This window comes from Eumetopias jubatus, unplaced genomic scaffold, assembly GCF_037043125.1.
Source record: "Eumetopias jubatus isolate StellerSeaLion01/CBP00866 unplaced genomic scaffold, mEumJub1_p1.0 scaffold_1, whole genome shotgun sequence".
NCBI classification, from domain to species: domain Eukaryota; kingdom Metazoa; phylum Chordata; class Mammalia; order Carnivora; family Otariidae; genus Eumetopias; species Eumetopias jubatus.
In genome coordinates this window covers 206,185,641-206,199,914 of record NW_028274807.1, presented here as the reverse complement: position 1 = coordinate 206,199,914, position 14,274 = coordinate 206,185,641, and the positions used below count along the sequence as shown (strand labels likewise).

The following is a 14,274-nucleotide window of genomic DNA, read 5'->3' as shown; positions in this document are numbered from 1 at the left end:
GAACAGTCTTACTATATGCCAGACACTGAGCTAAGTACCAGGCATACATTAGCCTATCATAGGTGAACCATCCTACCCAGCTGACCTTTTTAATGTTTACATTTCCTGTACAATATGAGTAATAATTGTGAACTTAAATCAAGAAATTGCCACATACGGGGCGCCTGGGTGGCTCAGTCGGTTAAGCGGCTGCCTTCAGCTCAGGTCATAATCCCAGGGTCCTGGGATCGAGTCCCGCATCGGGCTCACTGCTCAGCGGGGAGCCTGCTTCTCCCTCTCCCTCTGCCTGCCTCTCTGCCTACTTGCCCTCTCTCTGTATCTCTCTGCCAAATAAATAAATAAAATCTTAAAAAAAAAAAAGAAATTGCCATATGGTTGTCATTGAGCTAAACTGTTTAATTCATATCTCATTTAATACTCACAGTTACTCCTACAAGGAAGGTATTTTTTATCTCTATAGACAGATGGGGAAACTGACTCCCAGAAAGGTTAGATAACTTGTCCAAAGTCACAAAGGTAGGACACAGCTGAGTTGGTATTCAAATCTTGCTCTATCCCAGATTATATTCCCTTAACCATATACCGAACAATCCACACACTCCATATTCCTTCTCCAGGCTCATCATCCCTGATTATCTTTGGCAAGGTCTCCCTACTTGATATCTAATCTCTTTGGAATACCTCCCTGCTTTGGCCCCAGGGCATTGGGGATAGGGTATATTCCAATATTCCACTGGGACTGACTTGTACTCCCTAGCTCGGGGACAGAGAGTTCAAGGGCAAGTGTTGGTGGATAGTGCTTGCTTGAAGGGCAAAGGCAAGACTTTGCTATTCCCCATCTCCTGACCAAAGCAGACATAATGAATCAGTGATGAGTTTTTTTTTTTTTCCTACTGAGGCTGAATGTGCTCATCATCCTTCTTGAGACTTTAAGCAACCACTACCAAGCAATTCTATTTGGCATATAAGACGATACTATTACCCCCTGAGACTCTTTCCAAATATCCTGTTCTTCCTACAGATGAGTGTTGCTTCCTGGAGGATGAGAGAATCAAATCAGTCAATGACCTTGGACTTTGTTCTCATGGGGCTCTTCAGCCACTCAGGGCCACATCTTGTCCTGTTCTCCCTTGTGGCTATCATATTCACTGTGGGCCTTCTGGGCAATGCCATCCTGCTCTTCCTGATCCACACAGACTCCAGGCTCCACACATCCATGTACCTCCTGCTCAGTCAACTCTTTCTATTGGATGTTGGCTTTCCACTGGTCACCATCCCCAAGATGGCAGCTGACTTCCTGCAGGGAGAGGGTTCCATCTCCTTTGGTGGTTGTGCAGCTCAGATGGTCTTCCTGATGCTGATGGGTGTCTCTGAGGGTGTCCTGCTATCCCTCATGTCCTATGACCGCTATGTTGCCGTGTGCCACCCCCTTCATTATCCTGCTCATGAGACATCAGGTCTGCCTGGTCATGGTGGGCACCTCCTGGTTGTCAGGTGTGCTTGTGGCCTCCATTCAGACCTCCATCACCCTGCACTTCCCCTACTGTGCCTCACACACTATGGATCACTTCTGTGAGCTGCCTGCTCTGCTGAAGCTCTCTTGTGCAGACACCTCTGCTTATGAGTTGTCGCTGTCCATCTCAGGGGTGCTAATCTTGCTGCTGCCCCTGTCACTCATCACCACCTCCTACAGCCATGTGTTGAGGGCTGTACTCCGCATGTACTCTGCCGAGGCCCGACACAAGGCCTTCACCACCTGCTCCTTGCACATCACTGTGGTGGGGTTCTTTTATGGGGCAGCCATGTTCATGTATATGGTTCCAGGTACCTACCACAGCCCACAGCAGGACAGTGGGGTCTCCCTCTTCTACAGCCTTGTCACCCCCACACTCAATCCCCTCATCTATAGCTTGAGAAACTGAGAGGTTTGAATGGCTTTGGTCAAGGTCCTCGGAAGAACTGGCTTTATGTCAAAGAGATGACCTCATGGAAGATTCTAGGTTTTTTGGGACCCTCCCTTACAGTTGAGGCCTGTCTCTTTTGCAGTTCATGTGGTGCAAGGTTGGAAGCATTGTGATATATTGAACATGGACACAGACATCCTGAGTTAGAATCCCAGCTCCCCTACTTCCTAGTTGGGGGACCTTGGATATGTTGCCTAAACTCCCTGTGCTTCAGTGTCTTCATCTATAAATAAGACAATAACAGGAAGTACTCACATGGTTGTTGAGGGTGTATGCTGTGATAATAGAAACCCCGTTGGATTTATAGATAAAAGTTTATTTATTGCCCATATAAATTCCAGTGTAGGTCATCTCTGATACCATACTATACTACCCTGATATTCTCCTGTAGTCAAGTTCTGATACTTTATTGTGTTATTGTTACTACAAGTAATACAGTATTCTATAGGTATCATCCCTGATACCTATAACCAACTCCTTTTCTCCTCCCAGACCTGCTTTTTCTCTTGGGGATTTATAAAAAACAAAATAGTGAACCCAATCACTTAAACAAGAGGAGGGGCTGTTCCCTTGGGTCTTTTATTATTATTCTTTTATTTTTTTAATTTTTCTGGGTTTTTTTTTTAGATTTTATTTATTTATTTGACAGAGAGAGAGAGAGACAGAGAGGGAGGGAACACAAGCAGGGGGAGTGGGAGAGGAAGAAGCAGGCTTCCCGCTGAGCAGGGAGCCCAATGCAGGGCTCGATCCCAGGACCCTGGGATCGTGACCTGAACTGAAGGCAGATGCTTAACCGACTGAGCCACCCAGGCGCCCCTATTATTATTATTCTTAAACAGAAGGAAAGTTTTACTAAAATATGTTCACCCAATAGCTTGTGGGTATTTTGGCCAAGCATTAGTGCCCTGGGTTACATCCCATTCCTACACGTTTATGCAGAGTGAGTGATGGGCCTGATATCCAATCTCTGAAATCCAAGTAAGAAAGGAGATATAGGGGCTAGTGCTCTGGCAGTGATGCTCTAAAAATCCCTGCCCATGTTGGTTCTCAGCAGTATCTTTGTTTGAGTCACAATTTTAGGTTTCACAGAAGTGGAAGACTGTCACTCAAGATGACCCTGGTTGGACAGTCCAAGCACGTGTTACTTTTACTGTCTCAATTACTATGAAGCAGAGATATAAGATGGCAAAGCCCACTCTTCTCTGAATGTCAAGGCCATCTAAGATTGGATGCTGCTTTTTTTAAACTTTTGTTGTCATCACCGCTGGGTACAAGAGTTAAGATTACTCAGTTAAAGATTTCCAGAGGAAAGATACATCAGGGATGTATCTTTGTCTTTATCTTTATCTTTGCAGAGATATTTACCAAATGTATCTTTGGATTAGGAATCAGAGCTGTTTTTGTGCATATTAAGGCTGAGTTGTAAGTCATCCTAAGCATTTTGAACGATGGGTGCTAATCTACGTGTGTGTCGAGAAAAGGGGTTATTGATTGGGAGCTTTTAAGTATTTGAACTATGTCATAAAGCCCACATCTAAGTCCAAGCTCCATTTTTGGAGCTTTCTGGGACCAGTCAATATAGGTATCAGGGATTATACCTATAGAATACTGTATTACTTGTAGTAACAATAATACAAAAAAGTATCAGAACTTGAATACAGAAGAGTATCAGGGTAGTATAGTATGGTATCAGAGATGACCTACACTGGAATTTATATGGGCAATAAATAAACTTTTATCTATAAATCCAACGGGGTTTCTATTATCACAGCATACACCCTCAACAACCCTGTGAGTACTTCCTGTTATTGTCTTATTTATAGATGAAGAAACTGAAGCACAGGGAGTTTAGGCAACATATCCAAGGTCCCCCAACTAGGAAGTAGGGGAGCTGGGATTCTAACTCAGGCTCTGTGTCCATGTTCAATATATCACAATGCTTCCAACTGGCAAATGCTCCTGAAGACTAGAAAGGAAATTGTAAAAATCAAGGCAAGGAGATATAGCATGGTAGTGAGAATTCTCTTGTCTCCTCCTGGCCACAGTCATTCTTGGGAGGATCACTCTGAGGTCATAGGTCAAATGAAGGTCAGACCCTTTTCGTGGTCTTGCTGCTCTCAGGACTTGGCAGGTGAGTGGGGTGGGGAGGGCATGTTTTAATGCAATTTTACAAACCAATAAGAACAAACCAGAGGACCTGAATCTTCCCTGTTGCCCTTCTTTTTTCATTTCTACCCCTGCTCCTCCCAGATCCAGTAAAGCTTCCCTGAAGTTACAAAAAATAGACTGGATGTGTGTATATTTCTTCCCAAACTTGAGATACTTTTAAAGAAATATTTCACTATGGTGGATACAGTGAAGGGAACATAAAAAAGAGTAAGGTTCAGTGTGGCTGATTAGGTTTTTTAAATTTTTTATTTAAATTCAGTCAGCCAACATATAGTACATCATTAGTTTCAGATGTAGATTTCAATAACTTATCAGTTGCAGGCGCCTGGGTGGCTCAGTCAGTTAAGCCTCTGACTCTTGATTTTGACTCAGGTCATGATCTCAGAGTCATGAGATCCAGCCCCACATCAGTCTCCACACTGAATGTGGAGCCTGCTTAATTAAGATTCTCTCTCTTTAGGACGCCTGTGTGGCTCAGTCTGTTAAGCATCTGCCTTCGGCTCAGGTCATGATCCCAGAGTCCTGGGATTGGAGTCCCTCATCGGGCTCTTGCTCAGTGGGGAGTCTGCTGCTCCCTCTGCTTGTGCTCTCTTTCTGTCTCTCTCTCTCTCTCTGACAAATAAATAAATAAAATCTTTTTTTAAAAATTCTCTCTTTCCCTCTTCCTCTGCCCCTCCCCATCCGCTTGCATGCACATTCTCTTTCTCTCAAAAAAATAAAATAAAATAAAATAAAAATAAAATAAAAGATGAGCTGCTCCACCGTAAAGTGCACACATTTTTGCTTGAATAGATTTTGCCAAAATACCCTGAAAAGATTGCCACCCATGGAGGAGAGTGGTCATTTCCCCAACTATGTCACCAACATTTTGAATGATAAAACTTCAAAATTAGCCAATTTCCTGAAGGAAAAGTATATTTATTGATTGCTTTACTCTCAATATCCCCAATTTCTAGTGAGGCTGAGCATCTTTTCATGTTTATTGACCATTCAAGTTTCCTTGGCTATGGATTTCTTACAAAAATATGAAAAGCAAGTGATGAAAATACTAATCATAAGAAAGATGGCATGTCTACATCAATATCAGAAAAAGCAGACTTGAAAGCAAGGAGAATTATCAGAGATAAAGAAGGACATTTCATAATGATAAAAGGGTCAATTCATCAGGAAGATAATAAATATAAATGTAGAGGAATTCATTTCTCAACCCCACTCACAGTGACACCCTCTTTCATGACGTTTAATCCAAACCAAGCACTAGCAGATGCTAATGTTTCAAAATCAAGTGGATCATTCCCAAGATTCTCCAGAGGCATATTTCACCCCCAAGGGCCTAACCAGGCCCTTATTTCTTTCCTCAAGCTTCAAAGCCGGGCACTGCCCTCTGGCACTCTGCAGCATCCCAGAGCAAAGCAGAGTTTTGCTCCAAAGCACAGAAGTAAAACCACAAAACTGAAATCAATAAATGTTTAAAGAAATAACTAGCAAATGAAATGTTACATCAATTTCACTAATTGTTGACTTTAATGTTTATAAAAATGACAATACAGCCCACAAAAAAAACCTGCACACAAATATTCAGAGCAACTTTATTTGTAATAGCCAAAAACTGGAAATGACCCAAATGTCATTCAATACATGAATGGTTGAACAAACACCAGTACACCCATACAATGATATTCTACTCTGTACTAGTTTGCTAAGGCTAACTGAATAAACTACCATAGACTGGGTCATTTAAACAACAGAAATTTATTTTCTTGCAGCTCTGGAAGCCAGAAGTCTGAGATCAAAGTGTTGGCTCCCTCCAAGGGCCATGAGAGAAAGGTCTGTCCCAGACCTCCCTCCTTGGTTCATAGATGTCTTCTCCTTGTATCTTCATATCATCTTTTCTCCATGGTTATCTCTGTGTGCAAATGTCCTCTTCTTATAAGAACACCAGTCATATGGGATTAAGGCCCAGCCTAATGAACTCATTTTAAACTTGCTATCTCTATAAAGACCCTATCTCCAAATAAGGTCATAGTCTGAGGTACTAGGGGTTAGAACACTGACATATGAATTTGGAGCGGGGGGCACAATTCAGCCCATGATATACCCAGTAATAAAAAAGGAACAAAATGCCATGATACATAGAACAACTTGAGTGGATCTCCAGGGCATTATGCTGAGTGCAAAAAAAAAAAAAAAAAAAAAAGCCAATCACCAAAGGTTATATACTGTGTGATTCCATGTCTATGATACCCTCAAAATGACAAATTTATCCACACCTGTGATAAATTGCATACAACTATATAGACACATTGTACTAATATGAATTTCTTGATTCTGATATTGTACTATACTTCTATACAATGTAACTACTAGATGAAATTCAGTGGAAGGTATGCAGAATTCTATGTACTATTTTTGAAACTTCTTGTGCATCTGTAACTATTTCAAAATAAGTTGAAAAAACAAAAAATTCACTTTGGTAATAAAGACTCATTCTCTGGGCACCTGGGTGGCTCAGTCGTTAAATGTCTGCTTTCGGCTCAGGTCACGATCCCAGGGTCCTGGGATCGAGCCCCACATGGGACTCCCTGCTCAGCGGGAAGCCTGCTTCTCCCTCTCCCACTCCCCCTGCTTGTGTTCTCTCTCTCACTGTGTCTCTCTATCAAATAAATAAATAAAAATCTTTAATTAAAAAAAAGACTCATTTTAGGGTTAAAAAAATTCCAGTGGAAGTCATTTATGTTTTTGCTTTTTAACTTAATGGAAAGTCTATTGATGCTCAAAGTATCCAGCTAAAGGTTAAATAAGCAATATATTCATGGTAACAAGATGATTTCAAGAGAGAAATGTCCACTTTTTCTTCAAGAGATCATTTCCTCTTTTTTATAGAGAAAAATAAAGATATATTTATATATAAATATATATTTTTAAAAAGTATTTATTTGTTTACTTATTTATTTACTTAGGTTAATTTGTGTTATAGGCGTTTACATGCTTGGTAAAGTGTATGAATGGCTTGAGTTATCCGGATTTCACTAACCCACCATTTGTATAATGGGCAAGTGGCATAAAGAAAGCTTCTTGAAAAGAAGCCACAGGACAAAATTAATTTTAACAATGTAAACATCATACCTAAGAAAATGACTGAGGCTAGAATCCTTCACTGGGTAAAATGTGAGAGGAAACGATGGTAATCAGTGATGTTGGCAGATTGCATTTTCCAAGGATGACCATACTAATGTCTGCCTTCCCACATACTGTTCTTGCAATGTGATGTTGATACTCTTCCATCAAAAAGTTAGGCATAAATCCCCTCTCCCCTTAAATCTGGAGGGCACCGTGACGGTGGCAAAGTGGCCCCATGTGACTGCCAAAGCTGAATCATTAAAGGTCATAGTTTTCACCTGGTCTTGTTGGGATGCTCACTCTTGGAACGCAACCACATGTAGTGAGGAAGCCAAGCTGTCACATGGAGGCACCACCTATAGGTGTTACAGCCCAGTCCCAGCCCAGTTGGCTGAAGTGCAGCCAACAACCAGAATACACTGTCTTCTGTGATTCCAGCCCTCAGCCTTCAAATGGAAGAGATGAGCTGGCCTTGCCAAGCCCCATTCAAGTTAAAATTCATAAGCAAACAAAGACAATTTTACTACTTCCTTTCCACTTTAGATGCCCTTTATTTCTTTTTCTTGCCTAATTGCTCTGGGTAGGACTTCCAGTACCGTGTTGAATAGGAGAGGTGAGAATGGACATTCTTGTCCTGTTCTTGATCTTAGAGGAAAAGCTTTCCACCTTTCACTGTTGACTATGATGCTAGCTGTAAGCTTGTCATCTATGGCCTTTATTATGTTGAGGTACATTCCTTGTATACCCAACTTATTGAAAGTTTTTATCAAGAAAGGATGTTGAGCTTTGTCAGATGCTTCTTCTGTATCTAATAAGATCATATGATTTTTACTCTTCATTCTGTTAGTGTTCTATATCACATTTACTTATTGACATATGTTGTACTTTCCTTGCATTCCAGAGATAAATCCCACTTGATCATGGTGTATGATCCTTTTAATGTGCTATTGAATTTGTTTTGCTAGTATTTTGTTGAAGATTTTTGCATCCATGTTCATCAGGGATATTGCCCTGTGTTTCAAAGAGATATCTGCAGTCCCATGTTCATTGGGAATCCCATTTTATTCACAATAGCCAAGATATGGGAACAACCTAAGTGTCTGTCAATGGAGGAATGGATAAAGAAATGTGATATATAGATATAGATCTATAGATACAGATAAGAGGGAAATAATACCGTTTGTGACAATATGGATAAAACTGGAGGGCGCGTTATGTTAAGTGGAATAAGCCAGGCAGAGAAAAGACAAGTACCATATAATCTCACTTATATGCAGGATCTGGGGGGAAAAAAGTCAAACTTATAGAAACAGAGCAGAATGGTGGATGCCAGGATTAGAAGGAAGAGGAATGGCGATATGTTCAAAAAGTACAAACTTTCAGGGTGTCTGGGTGGCTCAGTCAGTTAAGTAACTGACCCTTGATCTCAGCTCAGGTCTTGATCTCAGGGTCATGAGTTCAAGCCCCACATTGGGCTCTGCGCTTGGTGTGGTGCCTACTTTTAAAAAAAGGTACCAGGGGTGCCTGGGTGGCTCAGTTGTTAAACGTCTACCTTCAGCTCAGGTCATGGGTTCTGGGATCGAGTCCCGTATCAGCCTCCCTGCTCAGCAGGAAGTCTGCTTCTCCCTCTCCCACTCCCCCTGCTTGTGTTCCCTCTCTTGCTGTGTCCCTCTCTGTCAAATAAATAAATAAAATCTTTTAAAAATAATAAAATAAAAATTTTAAAAAGGTACTAAATTTCAGTTATAAGATGACTAAGCTCTAAGGCTCTAATGTACAATGGAGAGGACTATAGTTAATACTTCTGAATCATACACTTGAAATTTGCTAAGACAGCAGGTCTTTTTTTGTTTTTTTAAGTAGGTTCCACACTCAATGTGAGGCCAACTTGGGGGCTTGAACTCACGACCTGGAGATCAAGACCTGAGCTGAGGTCAAGAGTCAGTTGCTTTACCCACTGAGCCACCCAGGCACCCTGAGATAGCAGGTCTTACGTGTGCTCATCACACACAGAACTTTGGTAACTGTGAGAAGAAGTGGATTAACTCAGTTGGGGTAATCATTTCACAACATATACACATACCAAATCATCACACTGTACGCCTTAAATATATACTCAATTATAATTCAATAAAGCTGGGGGAAAAATTCAATCTACAAAAAAAGAAAAATATCCATAAGCAAAATAAATGCTGTTAATGTTGTTGCTTTCAATCCACTAACTTTGGGGTTTATTTGTTAACAAAGTGATTGATAACTGCAACAGCGAGGATAGAAGTAAGCCTCCCCACAAAAAATTTGAAAACATCAAGAAGACTATCATATATACAGATTCATATGCACTAATGTTAACCATTATATGTGCCTTGAAGTGCAAGCTAAGAATACTATGAAGCTCCCATAATTATAAATCCATTTAAATAGGATTTATTTTATTCTTACTTTTTGTAAATTAATATTTACAGGATGTGGTTTATAAATTATTGTATCTTCTCTCTGCAGTAGATGTACCTAATTTATAAATGAATATATGGCTCAAATGCTTTTTTTAAAATAAAATGTTATGTAAAAAAAATTGTGGAGGTCCTGCCTGTGGGTGGGAACCATGGTAGGATTTTGAGCAGGAGAAGATCACCATGGATTTGTCACAAGGACCCAAAGGTGCCAAGGGAATTCTTCCATTTCTAGGGCCATTGAAGAAAGTTCTCCCCAAGAAAAAAATGCCTCAGAGATCAAGGCTTCCATAGAAGTGGAAGAAAAAAAAAAAAGAAAAAAATGATGAGTGTTGCTCACTTTCCCCAAGAGACCACATCTAGCAGGGTTTCCATTTAGGGCAGACAGTTATTTGGCATCTGGATCCCTAACAAAGCCTTCAGGGGCTCAGCCCAGGGCAATAGGATCAGGGCATGAGCACTAAAGCTTCTTCCTTAGGGACCACAGACCCATCTCCCCATCACTCAAAGCCCCAGGCCCCATTCTCCATGCAACCCAGCTCACCACTCAACTTCAGATCCAGAAGGCAGAGGTGTATGGACCACCCTGGGCTTAGTGCCTGATGTCATAGCTCACCTGCCAGGTGAGTGCGGAAAGAAAGATCAGGAGTTCTGGAGATAGTCAGACCCACTGTGTGACCTTGGACTAGTGACTCTGCCTCTCTGAGTCTTGACTAGTTAGTCCTCATATTGTATGAATGGGACCAGAAAGTCTTTATGTGTGTAAGCCATGCTAACGCCTATATTGTGCTGTTTTATAGGAGTTGGCTTCGGAAGCAAATAGAACTGAGCCATTTGACCTCCTCGCACCTCAAAGTCTTCCTCTAGAGAGCAGGAGTAACAGTAGCTACCTTGGAGAATCAGATACAGTCATATGCATAAAGTGAGTCATGTAGTGAGCCCTCAGTACAGGTGAACTGTCAAATAGGAAAAGCTATTGCAGGGTTGCCCACAGGGAAGCAAGCGAGGTTGTAACGGGGAGAAATTTAGAATGTCTCTCTCCATATTGCTTCTATTTCCCTTGCTGCTGTGACCCATAGCTGAGAAACTTCTGATGAGCCCTGTAGGCATGTTAATCATCAGAGGAATTTTGTTTGCAGCTGAGATTTGCAAAAACCTACCTCACTTGAGGAAAATAAGAAAGGATGTACAGAAATGGCTGTGCTATGCTTGAGATTTTCAGGAATGACATGACCAGATTCCTACACCCAAGTATCAACTGACCAAGAGCAAAGAAGTTTCACGAACTTCCTGGGATGTCAGTCACCTTTTGACTCCAATGTCCTCCCGTTTCTCCCTTTTGCTAACATAAAGGCAGCTCGAATTTCATATCCAGAGAGATGGCTCTTTGAGACAGTAGTCTGCCATCCTCAGTTTCCTGGTTTGACGAATAAAGTCAGTTTCCTACCCAACATCTTGCCTCTTCACTTACGGCCTTGTTCTGCAGAGAGCTTGGACTTGGTTACAAGGTTTCTTTGAGGATTGTCCCGGGGGGCAGGGGAGAAAGAGGAGACATGAGAGTGACCGCTGAGGGCACAGACTGGGTGTCCAGGAGATAGAGGAGAGGCAGGGGGCTGGAGAGGATAGGAGGGGACAGGAAGGAGGGACATTTTAGGAGGAAAGAGCAGCAGGAAGTGGTGATCTATTGGCCATAGAAGTGAGGAGGTAGGGGAAGGGGTGGACAACACTCAGGCTCTGCTTCGAGGTGGGAGGAATATCAGGGAGGCTGGAAGTCCTGGAAGATATCCACCAGGGGATGCCCAGGAGGGTGACATCAGCCTGAGTATTGCAGATAGAACCCAGATACAAGCCAGTGGGTCCACTCTACTTGTTCCCACATTCTTCTTTGAGAACGGAGGACAGGAACCAGGAGCCTCGTCAAGAATGTATGAGAGAGACACAGAGATAGTGGGAGACGGACACAGAGACAGAGACGCAGAGAGACAGAGACAGGGAGAGAAACAGAGACAGAAAGACACAGACGCAGAGACAGAAAGAGACTGAGACAGAGACACAGAGATAGTGAGAGACAGAAACAGAGACAGAGACACAGAGGGAGAGAGAGAAACAAAAAAAAAGCATTTGGATTTCAGGCATTCCAAAAATGTTCAGTATCTTGGTTGTGGTAATAGTTTTATATACATAATGTCAGAACTCACCAATTTCTGTGTTCGCATATATGCCATTTATTACACAAGGTATACCTCAAAGAAGTAGTAATACAGATCAAAAGAAAAAATTTAAAAGTATAAAATCCTGTGTGTAACTTACCCCCTTCCTCTGTCCCATTACTTCCCTCCTCCAACGTGACCGTTATTCTAAATACAGCTTTTGTCATACTCTGTGGGTTTTACAAGTTTTATGTAAACAGGATCACTCTACACATCTTTCTGCAACTTGCTGGATTTTGCTTAGAATTATATTTTTAAGATTCATAAAAATACTCATATTTTAGGATTCATATCAATACACATGGCTCTAGTTAATTTGCTTTCAGAGTGATATAATATTCTGTTGTGGAAATATACCCTCATGTATTTGTCCACTTTGCTGGTGATGGAAATCTAAGTATTTTCCAATTTTCCATTATTATGAGAAGTGTCGTTCATGATTTGTTTTCTAAATTTTTTATTGTGGTCAAATATACATGACATAAAATTTACCATCTTTATCATTTTTAAATGTCCATTCAGTGGCATTAACTACATTCACATTGTTGTTTGACCTTCACCACCAATCATCTCCAGAACTCTTCATCTTGTGATCATTATTAAACACTGACTCCCCATCCCCTCCTCCAGCCCCTGACTCCCACCATCTACTTCCTGTCTCTGTGAATCTGACTCTAAGGACCTCACGTAAGTGAAATCATACAGTATCTGTCCTTTTGTGTCTGGCTTCTTGCATTTAGCATAATGTCCTCAAGTTTCATGTTGTAGCCTGAGTCGGAATGCCCTTCCTTTACAGGGTCATGTAATATTCCATCGTATGGATGCACCACATTTGCTTACCTACCATATACACATAAAATATGTGCATTTTCAACCTTTCCAGACATTGTCAGTCACCTTGAGTGATGAGGGTGAAACAGACTCTCATAGTCTGTTTCATAGCTAGAAGCTCCTCATTATTGGTGAGGTTTAGCATCCTTGTATTTTTTTCACGTGGCATCTGGGTTCTCCTGTCTGTGATATTGTTTCTTCACATCTCTGAGGCAGGTAATGGGGTGGGGGGCTTACACTGGTCATCAGAGTGTCTGGTCACAGTTTAGGAGTACCCCAAAATGAGATGTTCAGTAAGTGTTTGATGAATGAACGAGGAAGTAGAGGCTGTGCATATAGAGTACCCCAAAATGAGATGCTCAGTAAGTGTTTGATGAATGAACGAGGAAGTAGAGGCTGTGCATATAGACTCACTGGGAAGGGAAGAGAGACTGGTGGCAGGCAGAGGGGCTGGTGGGGCCAGAGAGGGTTTCTTCCAAGTCTGGAAAATACCAACCAAAGTTCTGCCATTACTGCTGGCAGAGCTCCAGCTGCCTGCGGATACTACCAAAAGAGCTTCTGGCATTATGACAGACACCTGTCTCTGATTCTACCTCCCTCTAACCTTCTGAGACTTCCTGGGGCACTCAGAGTAGCAGAAACTCATTAGAAGCCAGCTGGAAAAAGAAAAGGCACCAGAGAAGCAGAGAGGTGAATATGAGAACTGAATGGGACTATGTCCCTCTGCATGCCCTGGGAAGCACCACATCCTCTCTGGCCCCAGCACATCACAGCCCACACACCCTCTGCCCACAAAACCACCTGCCCAAGCAGCCTTTGCTGGCTCTTCCTCAGGACACCCCATCCATTGGTCTCCCCAGAAACATTTGAACGTGAGACTTCCGGGTCCCCAGAGACGGAGAAAGAAATAGCATTGGGCACTTCCTGAAACGATGCACTGAGGAGGACCCAACACCATGTCTGTGGTTCCTGCCAAACTATACAACTTGAGCCTAATCATGAGGAAACATCCGATAAACCCACATCAAGAGACATTCTATATGAAAATCCACCTGGATTCTTTAAATGTGTCAATGTCGTGACTTTGGGAACCATTGAACCTGGGTGCCTGGCATATCAGAGTTTGTTGTAAAGCTCTCTCAATGTTTATACCCATTAGGAAAATGTATAATAAAAAATGAAATATATTTTTAAATGTCATGAAAGAGCAAGAAAAGCTGAGAGGCTGGCCTTTATGAAAGGAGACAAAAGAACAAAAGAAACATGATAACTAGAAAGAGATGCTTGATCCTGGACTGGATCTAGACGTGCACCTGATCCCGCTTCTACCTTCTGGAGCCTGGACCAGAGAAGAAAACCGCTATAAATCGTAGCCATTCAGGGACAATTGGAGACATTGGAACCAGACTAGCTCTTACACATAATAAAATGTGTCAGTAATGGATTTCTTGGATTTTATAAATTTGCTATGGTTACATAAGAGAATGCTGTTGTTCTTAGGAAATGCACACAAAGTATTTTGGGGTA

General features: G+C 41.8%; 1 pseudogene; it reads left to right on the top strand.

The window, feature by feature from the left end:
• The first annotated feature begins 1,042 nt into the window (after positions 1-1,042).
• On the top strand, positions 1,043-1,982 carry LOC114196366 (olfactory receptor 2Z1-like; annotated as a pseudogene).
• The last annotated feature ends 12,292 nt before the right edge of the window (positions 1,983-14,274 follow it).